Source organism: Oncorhynchus kisutch, linkage group LG3 (assembly GCF_002021735.2).
Source record: "Oncorhynchus kisutch isolate 150728-3 linkage group LG3, Okis_V2, whole genome shotgun sequence".
Classification (NCBI taxonomy): domain Eukaryota; kingdom Metazoa; phylum Chordata; class Actinopteri; order Salmoniformes; family Salmonidae; genus Oncorhynchus; species Oncorhynchus kisutch.
In genome coordinates, this window is record NC_034176.2 from 36,332,640 (window position 1) to 36,351,131 (window position 18,492).

Genomic DNA, 18,492 nt, shown 5'->3' on the forward strand with positions numbered 1-18,492 from the left:
CAGCCAGTCACAAAAACAACATTCCTCTCTAGGAGGCAGAGGCTGAGTCCCAAACGGTAACCTATTCCCTATATAGTCCACTACTTTTGACCAGGGCCCCAGGTCAAACATAGCGCACTATATATGGGAATAGGGTGCCATTTGGGATACACAAGATCAGCTGGTGGAGGCAAGGAGCCGTGCTCAGGATTCTTGGCAGCTCCTTCAGTGGACAGGACCGTTTACTGGGTTGCTATATCACCACATAGCCCCCGGCAGAAGACTGCTTTTACAGTGAAGTTAATATGGCTACGTCAAACCAAAACATTTCACTTGAAACTTCTAGTCTTATCTGAAAAAGACAGGTCTTCTTGGAAAAGCTTGTTACTGTACTAAGTTAATGGCAACACGTGAACATAACTCATTGTACAACCCTCCCACCTTCCCTCATGTACAGTACATCAAATCAAACATATTTATATAGCCCTTCTTACATCAGCTGACGTCTCAACGTGCTGTACAGAAACCCAGCCTAAAGCCCCAAACAGCAAGCAATGCAGGTGTAGAAGCAGTAGCTCTCTGTTTCAACTGAACAATTATATATGGTCTCTCATCTACTTGCACATCATCATCTGCTCATCGATCATTCCAGTGTTCATTTGCTAAATTGTAATTACTCCGCTACTATGGCCTATTGTGGTTGTTGTGGTTTGTGTCGAACTGCTTTGCTTTATCTAGGCCAGGTCGCAGTTGTAAATGAGAACTTGTTCTCAACTAGCCTACCTGGTTAAATAAAGGTGAAATACAAAGAAATACATTTTTAAAACATCTAGTCGTATACTGTACCCGTAGGCTATATATAAATTCCCATGTATGCGCTGTTCGCTTATGTATTATAAAGTGAGGTCTCAAGCAGGCAGGCAGTAAGGCAGGCAGTGTAGCATGCGTACCATAGGGAGAAGAGGGTAGAGGGAGGAGAGGGAGCTGTGGGTTGGGAGGCTGGTGGTGCTGCTCATTATGGTGACTCAATGGCCAGGGGGGGACAGAGTGACTGAGAGGTGTGGGGTCCCCTGGGTCCCAGCTCTGCCTTCCTCAGCAACTTTACCACAGCTCACAGACTGACTGAACACGCACAGGAACAACGCAGCCAGCCGCCTGGGGACCCAAGCCGCAGCAGCCGCGGAGCCCACATTCACTTTTAACAGTTTCCAACAGAATTAAACAGACCCCAAACTTTTCTCTTTACATAAGACAAGAACATTTGCATATTGATATGCCATAAGAGACATAAGAGACTAAGCGTGGCAAAGAGGGGTATTGTGTGCCAGACTTTAAAAAGCACTTAAGAAGATTTATAGAATTAGGAATTTACTGAAATTAAGTGGAGGAGAGTTTATGCTTAGAGAATGTTTATTTCTCAATCTCTGATGGGTTTTTTTTTTAAAGAGATTTAGCTAAGGGAGTATTTAAAGAGTGAGACGGCGGGGACGTTCGTTACAGATGGATCTGTTCTGCTTTGATGAAGAAATTGCTCCATTTGAGACTTCTAATAACGCAATGTGTTTCGAGGTGATTCTAAAAAGCGTATTCCTCTTCGTAGGTTAGATGAAAAAGATCTATGATTCTTGTGAGTTACGTTAATGAAGGACATTCGTAAAAATGTTCATTTTCAGTCTAGGAAGTGCTAGGATTAAAAAACGTTTGTGTCAAATCCGATCGTCCTTTAATGAATATGCTACTCAAATAAAATCATGTGGTGCTGTGCTGTAATTTCCTGGCTCGGCCAGAATAGAACGGTGCGACTTATCATATCGGACATGTTTTAACTCTCATCTCAATATAAATGATTTTCTGCAGTCGATGCCACAGCAGTGAAATATTGGAGAGAAAGAAAATCGAACACGAATTGTTGCCATTTCTCTGTTTCTCTCCTCAAATGTTTACTCGTGAAATTGCAATGTAATGAAATGTGACAGGTCAGCATTTGAGGAGAATGGTGGCTGTCAAGAAGCTAATGTTGCAAAAAGGCCTACGAAGGAATTTATGACAGATCCCTTAATCAGTGTTCAGGATCAAAATGTCAATACTGTATGTTACTTCCTTACGTCGTACCTCAGTAATTCCTATTTGTCTTGATTAAAAACATCTGCATTATTAGCTATTCATTACAAATCATGATGAAGTAAGCATAAATAATAATAATCCATTCAGTTACAGTAGCTTGTGATCTACAGGTTGATTTTAGGCCACAATTACCTGGTAGAATACAACAAATACATAATACTGCAAATATGTATTATGTAAGCTTTGTCCGGTTTTAGCTGTGGCCTCTGGTGTGCATTTCAATAATTGCAATGAACCAGTACAGTAGCTAAAAGGCCTAACATGCTAAGAAATAGGGTACTGTGTTAAATAAAGCAGAATAGTTACCTTGTTATTTTAAACGCCATAAACCTTCCCTCATAAACCGTAGCCTCTATAAACCAGAGCCTAGCTTGTCGTAATGGAAATTTCAAATGGAGCAAAAACCAGGTAGAGTGAGGATGCATCTCAAATGGCACCTTTTCCACTTTTTAGTGCACTACTTTTGACCAGAGCCCTATTCGCCCTGGTCAGAATGGTCAAAAGTAGTACACCACTTAGGAAATACGGTGTCATTTGAGACACAGCCTGAGTGATTGCAGCCACCACAGCAAAGGCTCATGGGAGTTGACCCCTGACCTTTGTCATAATGAACCTGTACCCCACTTCTCACTCCGTTCTGGCCTGTTTTCTACAGCTGTTTTTCTCACCATGTGCTCAATCATGTTCTAATACTGTTTCTACTGCAGCTCATGATTCATTCAAACTGGGTTGTAATTCACAGCCTTGTCACACGTGATTCAAGTCAGTAGTCCACGTCCATCCCTGTCTGAGGGCGTTGGGAGATGACGTTGAAACCGGCAACTACGGGCAACAGTGAGCGCTGTTCACTTCAAGTAGGTTTTGGTTTTGCTGGGGCGATGAGGGTGGGGAAGGCAGACGGATGTAAGCATCTGCCTTTAGTGCTGAAGGTTGCATGTTTGAATCCAGCGATAGTTGTCTCTGAGATTTTTGTTTTGAAGCCTATCCCAAAACTTAACCCTTACCTTAATCATTCAGACTTAATGCCCACACTTAACCCTAACCTTAAAGATTTGGAGTTAATGCCTAAACGTAACCTTAAACACTTAGAAATGTGACTTTTGGAGCAACTTTGAAATTTGACGTTTGAGGAACATGGATGAATGGCTAATTCTGATGTGAGACTGTGAGAGCTTGTTGCAGCATTCAACCTTGGCAAGACAGGCTTGCTCTACTCTGGGACCAAAATAAGCACAATTGAACAAAACAATGATTTAGCATTTCAAGTGTGCTGCTATCTCGCTTATAATACGTCTGGGGATATTTTTTCCCCTTGAAGCTGGAGCTCCACAGGGTTTAAAACTCCCATCAATATAACAGCCCAAGTCTCTCTCTTGTTACCGGGAGGATTGACCTGATTTGTGAATCACCCCTTTGGTAATCTCTGCTACGTTTATGATGTGTAACCCAAGCCCTACATTGCCTTGCCTCGCACGGATCATCCTTCAATCTTTTCACATTGGATTTATTTAGCGACAGTTAGAGGTTTCATGTGTCTGTTTATTATTTGATTGACCTGCCTGGCACAATGTTTTTACATACTGCCACATTACATACTGCCACATTATTTTTTACACACTGCCACATTACGGATTCAGCTCAGATCAGCTTGTGTCACGCCTTGGAGATCCTTTTTATGTCTCTATTTTGGTTTGGTCAGGGTGTGAGTTGGGGTGGGCATTTCTATGTGTTGTGTTTCTATGATTTTCCATCTCTATGACTTGGCCGGGTATGGTTCTCAATCAGGGACAGCTGTCTATCGTTGTCTCTGATTGGGAACCATACTTAGGTACCCTTTTTCCCACCTGTGTTTGTGGGAAGTTAACTTTGTTTGATGGCACATAGCCTTAAGCTTCACGGTTTGTTTGGTATTGTTTATTGTTTTGTCTGCATCATTTTTCTTAATGAAAGAAAATGTACGCCTACCACGCTGCACCTTGGTCCTCTCCTTTCATCAGCCGTGACAGTTTGCATCATATGTGTTTCCGTTTGAGACCAATTCACCACCACATGAAATCTCTCTCTCTCGCTCTCGTTTATATATGGTATCTCAGGCCTTGAATCTCTTTCCAGCAGACAACATAACCCTGCTAGCTTATAGATTCCCATTAATTTAATTTACAGCATGAACATGCCAAGTCATTTAGGTCTATGATGGCTTATCAAACCAGTGATTACTAAAAGAGGATCTATCCTCTCAGAGGATCAGAGGATCTATCCAAGCAAATCTGCATATTTTATCCCTTTAAATTAACTTTTGGAAAAAACAAAACTGTCTGTAGCCTAATTTCTGTAAGCATTTAACTTGACTTGTTATTGTTTTTCCTGACTGTTCCATCACTCTAACAACATATTGGGTAGGTGTTACACAACATGCTGAGTGGTGTATTTGGGCTATCTACAGAGCATTGGGAAACTATTCAGACCCCTTCACTTTTTCCACATTTTGTTACGTTACAGACTTATTATAAAATATATTAAATTGTTTTTCCCGTCATCAATCTACACACAATACCCCATAATGACAAAGCAAAAACAGGTTTTTAGACATGTCGACGTAACAATGTTTACTACAGCAACAGGGGCGTGCGTTCCACCCACACAAGCTGCTGGCTCCAGGTGGTGGGGTTGGTGGAGACCAGGCAGTGGAGAGTTGTCTCTAGGTCCTGGTTGGCTCGCTCCGACTGGCCATTGGACTGGAACCCAGAGGATAGGCTGGCCGACAACCCAATGAGGGTGCAGACCGCCTTCCAGAACTGGGACGAAAACTGAGGACCCCAGTCGGAGACCATGTCCACGGGCAGTCCATGGATCCGGACGACGTGCTGCACCATGAGCTGGGCCGTCTCCTTTGCCGAGGGTAGTTTGGGGAGAGGAATGAAGTTGGCGGCCTTGGAAAACCGGTCAACCACAGTCAGGATGGCAGTGTTGCCCTCAGACGGAGGGAGACCCTTGACGAAATCCAACCACGTCAGGCACGAACATCCGGGGTTTAGGCTGGGAACGCTGTGCCTCCCGGACCTGTTTCCCTATACCCCAACTGAGTGCCGTTGCCAGACACGAGGTGGGAAGGATGGTCTCGGGCTCTGGGGTAATAGCCATGGGGCTATAACGGCAAGACAGTGCCTCCGGCTTGACATTCTTGGATCCCGGGCCGATATGAGAGGGAGAAGTTGAACCATGTGAACAGCAGGGCCCATCTAGCGTGCCTTGAGTTGAGGCGTTTGGTGGTGCGGAGATGCTGCAGGTTTTTGTGGTCGGTCCAATGGTTTGAATGGATGATCATCCCCTTCCAGCCTGTGGCTCCATTCCTCCAATGCCATATTCACTAGGAGAAGCTCACGATTTCCCACATCGTAGTTTTTCGCTGTGGAGTTGAGGCAATGGGAGAAGAAGGCGCAGGGATGTTGCTTCAGGTCCAGGGCAGAACGCTAGGACAGGACCGCACCCACTCCTATATCCGACGCATCAGCCTCCACCACGAACTGAAGGGAAAGGTCAGAATAAACCAGGATGGGAGCAGTGGTGAAGCGGTGTTTGAGTTCCAGGGAACGCCTGGTCAGCAGCAGGGGACCACGTGAAGGGAACCTTGGGAGAAGTGAGTGCTGACAGGGGGGAAGCCAGGGTGCTGTAACCCCAGATAAAGCGGCGATAGAAGTTGGCGAATCCAGGAAGCGTTGCAGCTGCACTCTGGAAGAAGGCTGGGGCCAATCTACCACCAACCACTATCACCTTCCCGGGATCCATCTGGACACTCCCAGCAGAGATGATGTACCCCAGAAAGGGGATGGTGGAGCGATGGAACTCACACTTCTCTGCCTTGACAAACAGCTGGTTCTCCAGGAGGCGTTGAAGAACCTGTCGGACATCGAACACATGTTATTGGGGGGAGAGGGAGAAGATGAGAATGTCATCAATGTCGGCGAAGATGAACCGGTTCAACATGTCACGGAGAACATCATTTACCAGAACACGGCAGGGTTATTGGTGAGGCCAAATGGCATGACCAAATACTCATAGTGGCCGCTGGCCGTGTTGAATGCGGTCTTCCACTCCACCCCTCCCGTATCCGCACCAGGTGGTAGGCGTGCCGTATATCCAGCTTAGAAAATACAGTGACCCCCCCCGGGCACCATCCGAGCAAGCAGGATGATGTCCCGGGGAAGGTTGTGCTGACTTCAGATACTGGGCGTGGCAGAATGGACTCCAGCCCATGATGGAACCAGTAGACCAGTTGATGAGGGGATTGTGTTGCTGGAGCCAGGAGAATCCCAATACCATGGGAATCTGAGGAGACTTGATGAGTAGGAATTAAATAGTCTCACTGTGATTCCCTGACACCCGTAGGTTGATGGGAGTGGTAATATGAGTGACACAGGCCTGTAGCGCACACGTCCAGAGCTCTACCATCCATGGAAGTGGAGAGGGGCTGAGTGGGCATATTCAGCTCGGAAGCCAGGGTAGTGTCCAAAAAACCTCTCATCTGCCCCAGAGTCAATGAGGACCTGGAGAGATTTAGACTGGCTAAACAGCAGAATGGCATGAACAGGGGTGCGAGCAAGGGAAGGAGGAAAGTTCTCCATATGACCCAGCAGAGAACTCGCTCCTACCAGTGAGCCTGATCTCTTTAGAGGACAAGAGGACACAAAATGACAAAGAGTCCCGCAATACAGACAACTCTTCGTGTTGATCCTGTATTGCCGTTCCGCTGGCGTTAGCCCAGCTCTAGATAGTTGCATAGGCTCGGGAAGCGGTTACTCAGCAGTCTCCGGCGACTCTCGTGAAAGGTCGGGAGTCCTCGGGTTCTCTCAGCAACGGGATTGTTGGGGACTTCCATGATGACTCGGAGTCAAGCTGGAATCCCTGGACGTGCGAGTGAAGTCGAATTTCCTCTCCCTCTGTCGTTCCCGTAGCCACCCATCGATTCGGATGGTCAAAGCAATGAGGGAATCGAGATCCGTAGGTACCTCCCGAGCAGCAAGCTTGTCCTTGACCTCCTCCGGGATGCCGTGCAGGAACATATTGAACAGTGCTTCCTGGTTCCAAGCACTCTCCTATGCCAACGTGCCGGAATTCCACTGCATAGTCAGCCACACTACAGGAGTCCTGTCGAAGCTGGATTATCTCCCAGGCAGCTTCTCTCTCGGAGAATGGGGAGTAAAAAACCTTATTCACCTCTCCCACGAACCTCTCCAGACTAACGCATATGGCCGGCTGCTGTTCCCATACAGCAGTAGCCCAGGTGAGAGCCCTCCCGGACATCAGCGTGATGAGATAGGCTATCTTGGAGCGATCCGAGGGGAAGGAGGAGAGCTAATGCCCAAAATTAGGGCACACTGAGCTAGAAACCCCCGACAGGTGCTTGACTCTCCATTGAAGCGTTCTGGGGGGGTTGGTAATCCAGAGACGGTGCAAAGGTACAGGACAGCAGGCAGGCTCAGTGTCAGGGGCAGGAAGAGTGGTCAGGCGGATGTGCTCAGGGTCAGGACAGGCAAGGGTCAAAACCAGGAGGACGAGAAAAGAGAGACTGGAGAAAAGCAGGAATTGATACAAAAAACCACTGGTTGACTTAACAAACAAGACAAACTGGCGAACGACAAACAGAGAACACCATTATAAATACACAGGGGATAATGGGGAAAATGGGCAACACCTGGAGGGGGGTGGAAACAATCACAAAGATAAGTGAAACAGATAAGGGTGTGACAGGTTGAGTTTCTCCCATTCTTCTCTGCAGATCCTCTCAAGCTCTGTCAGGTTGGACGGGGAGCATAGGTGCACAGCTATTTTCAGGTCTCTACAGAGATGTTCGATTGGGTTCAAGTCCGAGCTCTGGCTGGGCCACTCAAGGTGTCTCTGTTGTCTTGACTGTGTACTTAAGGTCGTTGTCCTGTTGGAAGGTGAACCTTCGCCCCAGTCTGAGGTCCTGAGCACTCTGGAACAGGTTTTCATCAAGGATCTCGCTGTACTTTGCTCCGTTCATCTTTCCCTCGATCCTGACTAGTCCCCCAGTCCCTCCAGACGTGACACTTCAATCTTGGTTTCATCAAGATTTAGGAGCGGCTTCCGTCTGGCCACTCTACCATAAAGACCTAATTGGTGGAGTGCTGCAGAGATGGTTGTCCTTCTGGAAGGTTCTCCCATCTCCATAGAGGAACTCTGGAGCTTTGAAATAGTGACCATCAGTTTCTTGTTCACCTCCCTGACCAAGGCCCTTCTCCCCCGATTGCTCAGTTTGGCCGGGCGACCAGCTCTAGGAAGAGTTGGTAGTTCCAAACTTCTTCCGTTTATGAATGATGGAGGCCACTGTGTTCTTGGGGACCTTCAATAATGCAGAAATTTTTTGGTACCCTTCCTCAGATCTGTGCTTCGACACAATCCTGTCTCCAGGCTGTACAGACAATTCCTTTGACCTCATGGCTTGGTTTTTTGCTCTGACATGCACTGTCAACTGTGGGACCTTATATAGGCAGGTGTGTGCCTTTCCAAATCATGTCCAATCATTTGAATTTACTACAGGTGGACTCCATTCAATTTATAGAAACATCTCAAAGGGCCTGAATACTTATGTACATTTCTAAAAACTTGTTTTTGCTTTGTCATTATGGGGTATTGTGTGTAGATTGATTTAAGGAAAAACATTTCTTTCATCAATTTTAGAATAAGGGTGTAACGTAACAGAATGTGGAAAGGAGGAAGGGGTCAGAATACAAGGCACTGTGTCTTGCACTCTTTGTCAGCAGCTCTAATTTATGCTTTTAGGGTTGTTTCAAGGCTTCATGTGCAAACTGCAAAGGCCTCTACATTAAATCTGACAGGAATGAATGATGCCACTTGAACTAAAACAAATGTAGCTCCACCCTCTAGCTCACAGATGTTTGATTTCAGCAAAAACACGCAATGGATTGGAGTGCTTATACCTGTTTACCGTTCCTATTGGTAGGCATAGTACATCAACATTACACAACTAAAGTAACAGAAGTAACACAATTGACTTAGTGATTGAAGTTGAATGGGCCTCTTCACTATTTCACCTTTACATACCTTCTATCTATGCCATACACGCTTGGAGCTACACATCTCCACTGTCTGGAGATTTATGTCTGAGACTTAGTCAATTCACTTTGACATTTCTGTAAGTGCTATGGGCCAATTTTCAAACACGAGCCAACTATTTCCTCTGAGCCTGTCAGAAACGCAACACTTTATTACAATATCTAACCCACTGTGATAACATAGGCTACTGGATTTATAGTCTTAATGCAAATCACTTCTTCAGAGTCTATTAGAATAACAGCCCATAATATTGACATATTATAATGCCTATAGCTCACTGTGGTAACAGTTTACTGTACATATAATACACATGCATTCACACAGGACTTTTAATCATCCATTCCCATACCAAGAGACAAAGAAGATCAAACTTCTGTCTGAATTTATTAGTATGAAATCTCTTGGGTATTTGAGATGATCGGATTCTTTACTATACTATACCTCCTAATCCCGCCACCTAATCTGCCAATCAACCTAATCTGCCAATCATAATCCCATGTTTTGTATGTTTCCTCTTTCAGATCTGTTGTTCTCTTCCCCTCCATCATACCGTTGTAGTATCTTAATTTAATCACCCTGTTGCAGGAAATTTCCTGCACCGTTTCAAAATAATTCAAAAATGTGTCATTTAAAAAATGTCCGTCTTGATTGCCCCTAACTAAATATATATCAAACCCTACAAAAATGTCCATCCATTATAATCCACACAATAATTCACATTCCCTTTTGCTGCAGGATTCTTTTCCTGCTTTGAGAAACTGGTCAAATTAAGATCCGACACCTGTACAATATCATCATACAATATTTTACTTTCTCGTCATCACTAGACAGACAGATAGACATATATTTTATTCCTCACAGAAGTCCACTTCCTAAAACAAATCACAAAAATGGTCTAGAAATCTGATATGAATTTACCTAATCAAACTCATATTCATATCTATATAGTGTGTTATATATGCCCAAATTACCATAACTCATCAAAAGGGCTGTTCCTCTGTAACCTGACTTTTGGGACTATCAAATAGCCCAGTCTGGGAATTGCACAGGGGGAATGGGCGGGGACCTGTTTGTGCCTTTGTGTCATCCTTGGTCCCCACTGTGATACGTAATACAGAAGTATGGCACACGCTGCAGCGTAACGGTATAGGCACACTTAACCGGTATTCCACCGGAATATCTGTTCATTAATGCGACGACCAACCGATGTCCCTCTCTCTCTATCTACTGACAGTTTTTATTTCTGCAGAAACTTCTTCATATCGAGAGTTGTGCAGTTCTGCGTCGGAGAGCGCCGAGGAGAGGTTTTATATGCTTTGGAAGTGGATCTTTCTTGGTTTCCTATTACAGAGCCTGGCGATTGAGGGAGTGAGCGGAGCAGAGAGCGAGTTCCGCTATGTAAACTGACAGCATCATATATCGTCTTGATTTCCAGATGCTTCGCAAGAAATGTAAAGGAAAAACGCAAACAAATTCCAAGTGACATTTGTTGGGAATGTGGAATAATTTATAACTAACTGAATCGTCCAAAAACCAAGCCGAGATAACGGAAAGGAAAAGGATACGGAATCTGTCGTCAGTTTACGCGACTGCGGAGAGAACTGACAAGAGAGAGTAGGCCTATTGCATTATTATCATCACAACTGCTGAACAGAGAAGCTTACAGAAGAGAACGAATACTACGGTAAGTTTTTTTGCAATCATTGCAACAGTATTCAAATCCTTTGAGCGTTATCCTGTAGGTTGGATACATCGTGAGAATGCCCAATGTTGAATATTTAAAGTAGCCAAAAATAAGAGGAGAAAAAAATGAGGAAAACATCTGATACGTTCGTTGGCTTAGTCAGCAGGGCTCCAACTGTTGCCACAAGCTTTAAAAGTGGGCTACACTGTTCTTACCGGATGTTATGTATACTGGACAATGTTTTTTTACCTAACGTAATTGTATTCTTGCAGCAACTTTATCTCTACTAGTCCACTGTAAACAGCGCACTGCGGTTGGGAAGCCGTTGGAAGCGAATCAAATGTTTTTTTTGTTAGCCTACAAAACCACATTTAAATCCTGATTCAGACCATATTTATTCGATGCTGTTCGAAATCATCTGGGTAGACAGTTTCCTTATTTCTCGACATACATGTTCTATGTATGTGTGCCACGTTTGTAGTGAGTGAAATAGAGGATGTATGCTGTCTAAAATCGGGCACAGCGTAGCTTAACTGTTAAAGCCATTTGGATACATTGGATTGCGAAACAGCCACTGTAATTAGATCAGATTCGAAAGAAAATCACGTGTCTGATATGTGTACGTTGTTATCACGCTATAGATCTTTTGGAGAGGACTATTTTACCGTTATTAAACATTATACAATTATCCAGTTCACAGTGGCTTAACGCATTAATTCGACCAGTTCTTTTTTGTTGCTTTCTTTTTAACGGTAATGAAGTAAATGTTAGCTTCAGCTGACTGATTATAGTAATTGGCTAGAGCGTGTGAGCAGAACAGTTGAACTGCTTTGCTGGGTGACTGACTGACTGGACAACAGGGTTTGCGCACGTTGGATTGTGTGGTGCTGACTTTATTCCTAAGGACTGGTCCACGATCAGTTTTTAAAGTCTGTGTGTGTGCGAGTGTGCGCGCACGCGCACAACGAATAATACTGCCACAGCGAAATTACAATGCCAATGGTGTCGGTGGTGTGTTGACATTTCCAGGGTGTGTGCCCATGTGTGTCTAGGGATATTCACCACACTTCTCCAGGGCCTGTGTGTGTCCATTTGGCAGGCAGGGGAAATGGTGGTGGAAGCATGCACACTCAGCGCCCTCCCTCCCCCCAGATGTTAAAGCGTCTATTGAGAGTCCGATTTGGCTCCTGCCGGGTTGATCTCTTCATTGTTGCCACACAATGGGCCCCACATCCTGCTGCCTGCCCCTCCTCCTAGTCCCCAGAATCCCCACTGCTCCTCAGCCCCCTCGCAGGCAGCCTCATGGTTGGCCTATAAAGAGCTTTTAATACTGTGATGCCGTCGTTCTTTAGGTTAAGTGGCGAAAGATGGATTTGTAACCACTTGGCTCTCTTTATCTCCATTATCCTGTGTGTGTGTGTGTGTGTGTGTGTGTGTGTGTGTGTGTGTGTGTGTGTGTGTGTGTGTGTGTGTGTGTGTGTGTGTGTGTGCGTGTGTGAAGCTGAAGCTAGCTGTCCTGTGTGCAGCGTGGTGGTTGCATGGAGCACCAACACATGTCCTGCGTCTGGCTGCTACAGTGCATTCGGTCATCCCTGTGCCTCTTGTGAAATGTAAACGCAGCAGATATTGGAGTGAGTGACCACGCGTGGCAGACCGCCATCCAAACATGTGAATTCCACGGTTACATCAATCTCTTTTCTCTCTGCTGGTGATGCCGTAACGCCTGCATATATATTCACAACTGATTTCAACCTGTTTTGTTCGCAAGCAATAATCTGTTTGAATGCATGCGGTTCACTGCACAGCTCAGTGAGCAACAGTTTGATTTTACCCTTGTGTTGCTGCAGCAATCTGGGGATGAGATTAAAAAAAGAGCCCCTCTTTTCACGATTCATTGCTCTCCTTTGGAATTTGGATCCTTCTCCATCTTCAAATGTTAATTCCTCTCCGATCCTTCTCTCTCTCTCTCTCTCTCAGCCTCCATTTCTCCTCAATTTGACCCTGTCTCTCTCCTCCACCCTCCTTTCATACTCTCTCTATCCTCTCACTATTCTCCCAACCTCTCTCTATTCTCCCATCCTCTCTCTATTCTCCCACCCTCTCTCTATCCTGGTGTGTAATGAGGGTGATAGTCTTGTATCAGCACTATAGCAGGCCTGTCGGTCGGCAGCAGTGGAGAGTAAAGAAGTGCAGAGTCCGTGCCAGTGGCTGGGGCTGTGATGGTGTGATGCAGGCAGGCCAGCTGAGAGGGCTTCGGAACAGGAGCAGATGGGTCATCTGGCTTTGTGTCTGTCTGTGTGTGCGTGTGCATGTGCGCGTGTGTGTGTGTGTGTGTTAGGCCTGAAGGGAAACGGTGGGGGGTTGGGCTGGGGCTGGACACAGCATGATGTTTAGAGAAGCTGGGTGCAGGGGGGGTATAGTGTTTTAAGTGCATCATGGGGAGGGTGAGGGGATCAGGGATAGGGGTGGGGGTAGTTTGGGTTGTTATAGGCCTGTGTTTTGATGGTGCTCCCAAAGCCCTCTGTGTGCTGGAGAGAGGCTGCTGTGTGTGCAGCTGTGGGCCAGAGAGAGAAACACTCATCGACGCAGGACTGTGAAGTGTAGCTGCCTGGGTTCCCTCTGCAGCACACACACACACACACACGAACACACACGGTTACTTTTTAAAACACACCATTTTGTATGCAGTCGAAAACACACACACACAGTTTTGTATTGCTATCCTTGTGGGGACCAAATAATTGATTCCCATCTAAAATCCTATTTTCCCTAACCCTAAATCTAACCCAACCTTAACCTAACCATAACTCTAACCTTAACCCCAAACCTCTAACCCTAACCCTAAAACTATACCTAACCCAAATTCCTAACCTGAATTTTCCTTGTTTAACTTCTCTTTGTGAGGACTTATGGTACCCACAAGGAGGGTTAAACAAACTCACAAACACACACATAGGAGCGGTCCTGTGAATAGATCACACTGGTGATTTCTGTCCCCTGTTCTGGTTCTACAGTAACATTCTAGCTCTACATAAGATGAGACACTTTGGCCTGTCTTCTGGGTCAAAATCCCTAGAGGATGTGCACTGTAGTTTGAGATATTGAGCTTCAGAGAAACCTCTCCTTCTCTCCCTGCACGGTTCATAAGAAGGCCAGTGTTCCGACCGAAGCATTGCGTTATGTATGAGAGAGAGAGTGGCGCTGGATAGAGCAAAGAGCTGCTTGTGTTTCTTTTTACCAGCTGACCAGTATTGACCACTGATCTGCTATTTCACTGTCCTCCCTCAAGGCTCCCATGCTGATTTTCAAAAACTCACTCTGTTGGGGGGGGGGGGGGGGGGGGGCGGCATCTACTTGTATATGTTTCTGTCATTTTATGTGTGTGTTGCCTGGCATAATGATATTTGTTCAACGTAGATTCTGTGTTATTCCATCTCATAACAGCTTCTTAGAACAGCCTGAAGTGGGGTCATCTTTTTTTTCCTCCATTTGTCTTATCTCAGCATTTGGTTGTGGGCTCCCCTGAAGCAGGTGGAAGCTGGATTGTATTAGAGACAGTTGGACAGTGATTTCCTTTGTGCCAAAGGCTTGCCAACAAGCTCGGGCTGTATAAGGCCTACGTACTGTATGAGTCCGTCCCAAATGACACCCAACTCCCTATATAGTGCACTACTTCTAACCAGGGACCTACGGGCCTTGGTCAAAAAGTAGTGCACTTGTATTAATAGTGCCATTTGGGACGGCACCTAAAACATGTTATTTACGGAGAGGAGAGGAGATTGATGTGTGTTAGTTGGTTGGAAGTAGGAACTCATGTTGTTTTCGCTCTCCTTGAACAGATGTTTTCAGCAGCCTTTCTCTTTCTACTGTCCATTCTGTTTCCTTAGCATCAATGTCACTGTTATCCTTTGTGCTCTAGTTAATGAGCCAGGGCTGTTTGGGTCCATTGTGTCTGTAGTTGTGTGTTTGGTGTGTATTATGCAGTGTGTGCGTGCCTGCTTGTGTGTAATAAACATGGTGGTCCATGGGGTAGGAGTGTGTGTGTGTGTGTATTGTGTGTAGTAGCAGAATGAGAATAAAGCTTTTCCCGGTGTTACCTAGCCTTCCCTGACTGTGGGCCTGTGGGCACTGCATTGTGTTTGCAGACTGTGGTCCATCCATGCAGATGAACAGCAGGAGACGAGCCTATTTCCCCCAGTTGAGCATTGCAGTTTGTTTTTATTAGAGCTTTTTTTTGGCATTGTTCTGTTCCGATACAGCTCGCCTTGTGTTCCCGTGTGACTGCGCCACCGAACCGTTAGTGGCAGGAAGTGCCCGGAGCGAAGGCCTGTTACACACACGCACGCACACTAAAACACACACACACACAAACACATAAACTGTGGCTGGACAAAAATAACAATAAAAAGTAGCCCTGAAGCTGGTATGGAGCAGGAGCTTAGCCAAGAAGGAGTGAGGCTGAGCTGAGTTGATGGCCTTTTCCGACAGGAGAGAGCAGGGGCAGAGGCACAGAGCCACGGCTTATCACTGGGTCTCGCCCTTTAGAGATCCAGCCAAGCTCCCGCCAGACCCCAGCTGAGCTCAGCCCCCGTGGTTGGACTGAGACAGCTTTTCTCCCAGGGTGTGGTGAGTTGGCGAGTGGGGTTAGCCTAGCGCCTCCTGTTGGCAGCTCAATGCCAGTCCAGTCCAATGTCAATGCCTACTTTCCCAGCTGCGTAAACTGCAGACAGAGCCAGAGCTAGGTCCAATAATGGGGCTGTTGTTAGGGGTGTTGGGGCGGCTTGTGGCTGTGGCGAGGGGGCCCCACAGGGGTGTGGTGTGTGCATGTGAGGGGTGTCTGTGTTTCCCCCCTTGTCCTCCCAGCCTGCAGTAGTCAGACCTCTGACCCCGAGCTTGCTGCACTTTGCAGACCCCCCGCTGATCTCTTCCAGCCCGCTACACCCTCTCTGGCTCACTGAGATGGAGGGAGGGGGGGGGGGAATATAGAAAAAGGAAAGAGAGAGGGAGATATGGCGAGATGGGGAGATATGGTGAGAAGGAGGGAAAGCAAGTGAGATAGGGATAGAGAGAGGAAGAGAGGTAGGGAGGGGGAAGATGGACTCAGAGACCCCGAAGAGGGTGAGGCGGCAACACAAGGAAGTCGGCAGAGAGAAAGGGAGGGAGAGAGAAAAGAGGAGTTGGAGGATTTGAGGGAGATAGAGGAGAGGGTGACCCAGACCTAGAGAGGAGAGGAGAGGGTGACACAGACCTGGAGAAGAGAAGAGAGGGTGACACAGACCTGGAGAGGAGAGGAGAGGGTGACACAGACCTGGAGAAGAGAGGGTGACACAGACCTGGAGAAGAGAGGAGAGGGTGACACAGACCTAGAGAGGAGAGGAGAGGGTGACACAGACCTAGAGAAGAGAGGAGAGGGTGACACAGACCTAAGAAAGAGAGGAGAGGGTGACACAGATCTAGAGAGGAGAGGGTGACACAGACCTGGAGAAGAGAGGAGAGGGTGATACAGACCTAGAGAAGAGAGGAGAGGGTGACACAGACCTAGAGAAGAGAGGAGAGGGTGACACAGACCTAGAGAAGAGAGGAGAGGGTGACACAGACCTAGAGAAGAGAGGAGAGGGTGACACAGACCTAGAGAAGAGAGGAGAGGGTGACACAGACCTGGAGAAGAGAAGAGAGGGTGACACAGACCTGGAGAGGAGAGGAGAGGGTGACACAGACCTGGAGAAGAGAGGGTGACACAGACCTGGAGAAGAGAGGAGAGGGTGACACAGACCTAGAGAGGAGAGGAGAGGGTGACACAGACCTAGAGAAGAGAGGAGAGGGTGACACAGACCTAAGAAAGAGAGGAGAGGGTGACACAGATCTAGAGAGGAGAGGGTGACACAGACCTGGAGAAGAGAGGAGAGGGTGATACAGACCTAGAGAAGAGAGGAGAGGGTGACACAGACCTAGAGAAGAGAGGAGAGGGTGACACAGACCTAGAGAAGAGAGGAGAGGGTGATACAGACCTAGAGAAGAGAGGAGAGGGTGACACAGACCTAGAGAAGAGAGGAGAGGGTGACACAGACCTAGAGAAGAGAGGAGAGGGTGACACAGACCTAGAGAGGAGAGTAGAGGGTGACACAGACCTGGAGAAGATAGGAGAGGGTGACACAGACCTAGAGAGGAGAGGATGACACAGACCTAGAGAGGAGAGGAGAGGGTGACACAGACCTAGAGAGGAGAGGAGAGGGTGACACAGACCTAGAGAGGAGAGGAGAGGGTGACACAGACCTGGAGAGAGTGAGATAAGGCTGGACCAGCAGTCAACAATTATACCATCAATCTCAGACCTAGCTCTCTCATTATGCTTTCCTCTCTTGTTTCTCTCTCTCTCCCACAATCCCCTAGCTGTGTGCCCTGTGTATTTGTATAGACGGTCTCCACGTGCCGCTTTCTTTTTCTCTCGCTCTCTCTTCCCCCTCTCTCCCTCACCTCTCTCTTCCCCCGCCTCTCTCCCTCACCACTCTCCTCCCTCCCCCCCATCTCTCCTCCCTCTCTCCCTCACCTTTCTCTTCCCCCGCCTCTCTCCCTCACCACTCTCCTCCCTCTCCCCCATCTCTCCCCCCTCTCTCCCTCACCTCTCTCTCTAACACACTGACTCGTGGCATATGGAACAGTTTATCAAGGAGCTGATTTTTTTCGCCTATTAAGCAACGTTTATTTTTCCTGAAAAAGGGGAGAGAAAGGCAAACTATGTTTTATTCTGATATTTAACCAGTGTTGAACCCAGCCCCATAGTGGCAGGAGACATAGCCCAGTGGTAGCTGGGTGCAGCGAGTTCTTTTGTGTGCGCCCTCTCTCTCTCTTAAACTCGCTGCTTCTACGCATCAAAAAATCTTTAAAGCGTCCCTTTAAAAGCGGCCTGAGAAATAATGGAATGAGACGCGCTGGAGAGAGGCAGAGATGCAGATGGATACCTCCAATCGCTTACCTTTCCACCTCTGTTTTACTACCGCTTTTTATCTCTCTCTCTCTCTCCTTCCTTCTCTACTTCTCCCTCCCTCTCTATTTCCTCCTCCCCCTCTCCCTCCCTCCTCGTCTTCCCCCCTCCTTTCCTCCCTCTGTCTCTCTCTGGCTGATAAGGGAGCCAACCTGTAAAGTAAATGAATTCCGTTTTTTCCCCGCTCTTAAAATTCTCAGTGTTCCGGCCTCCCCTGTGCTGAGGCCTATCGACTGATGTACCGTGAATTGTGTGCCAGGATTAAATTTCTTAAATTTGTCTTTCTCTCCCTGTGGGAGAGGGACCCCTTTTTAAATAAATGTTGCAGTGTGTGTGTGGCAGTCGCCCACACAGCGGGGCACCACGGGTGCGTCCTGTGTGTGTGTGCACGCGTTGTCTGTGTGCGTGAGATGCTGTGCGGACGTTTACTTTGTTCTGCTGTGTGTGTGTGTGTGCGTGTGTGTGTGTGTGTGTGTGTGTGTGTGTGTGTGTGTGTGTGTGTGTGTGTGTGTGTGTGGCTGGTTGACTGCTGCTCCTCCTGGATTCTACACTACTATTGTCTGATGCACAAAGTAGCAAGTCATCAGGAAGAGAGAGAGAGCTGCGTACAGCCATGCCATATGACCAT

At 47.0% G+C, this 18,492-nt stretch overlaps 1 protein-coding gene across 1 annotated transcript in view; it reads left to right on the forward strand.

Annotated features, from left to right (window-relative positions):
- Nucleotides 1-10,306: 10,306 nt before the first annotated feature.
- The window catches only part of LOC109881904 (semaphorin-4C), a 56,985-nt gene continuing 48,799 nt past the window's right edge, over nt 10,307-18,492 (forward strand). The window contains exon 1 of the mRNA XM_020474005.2: nt 10,307-10,882. The gene's annotated coding sequence lies outside the window, so the exon portion shown is untranslated. The remainder of the gene's footprint in view (nt 10,883-18,492) is intronic.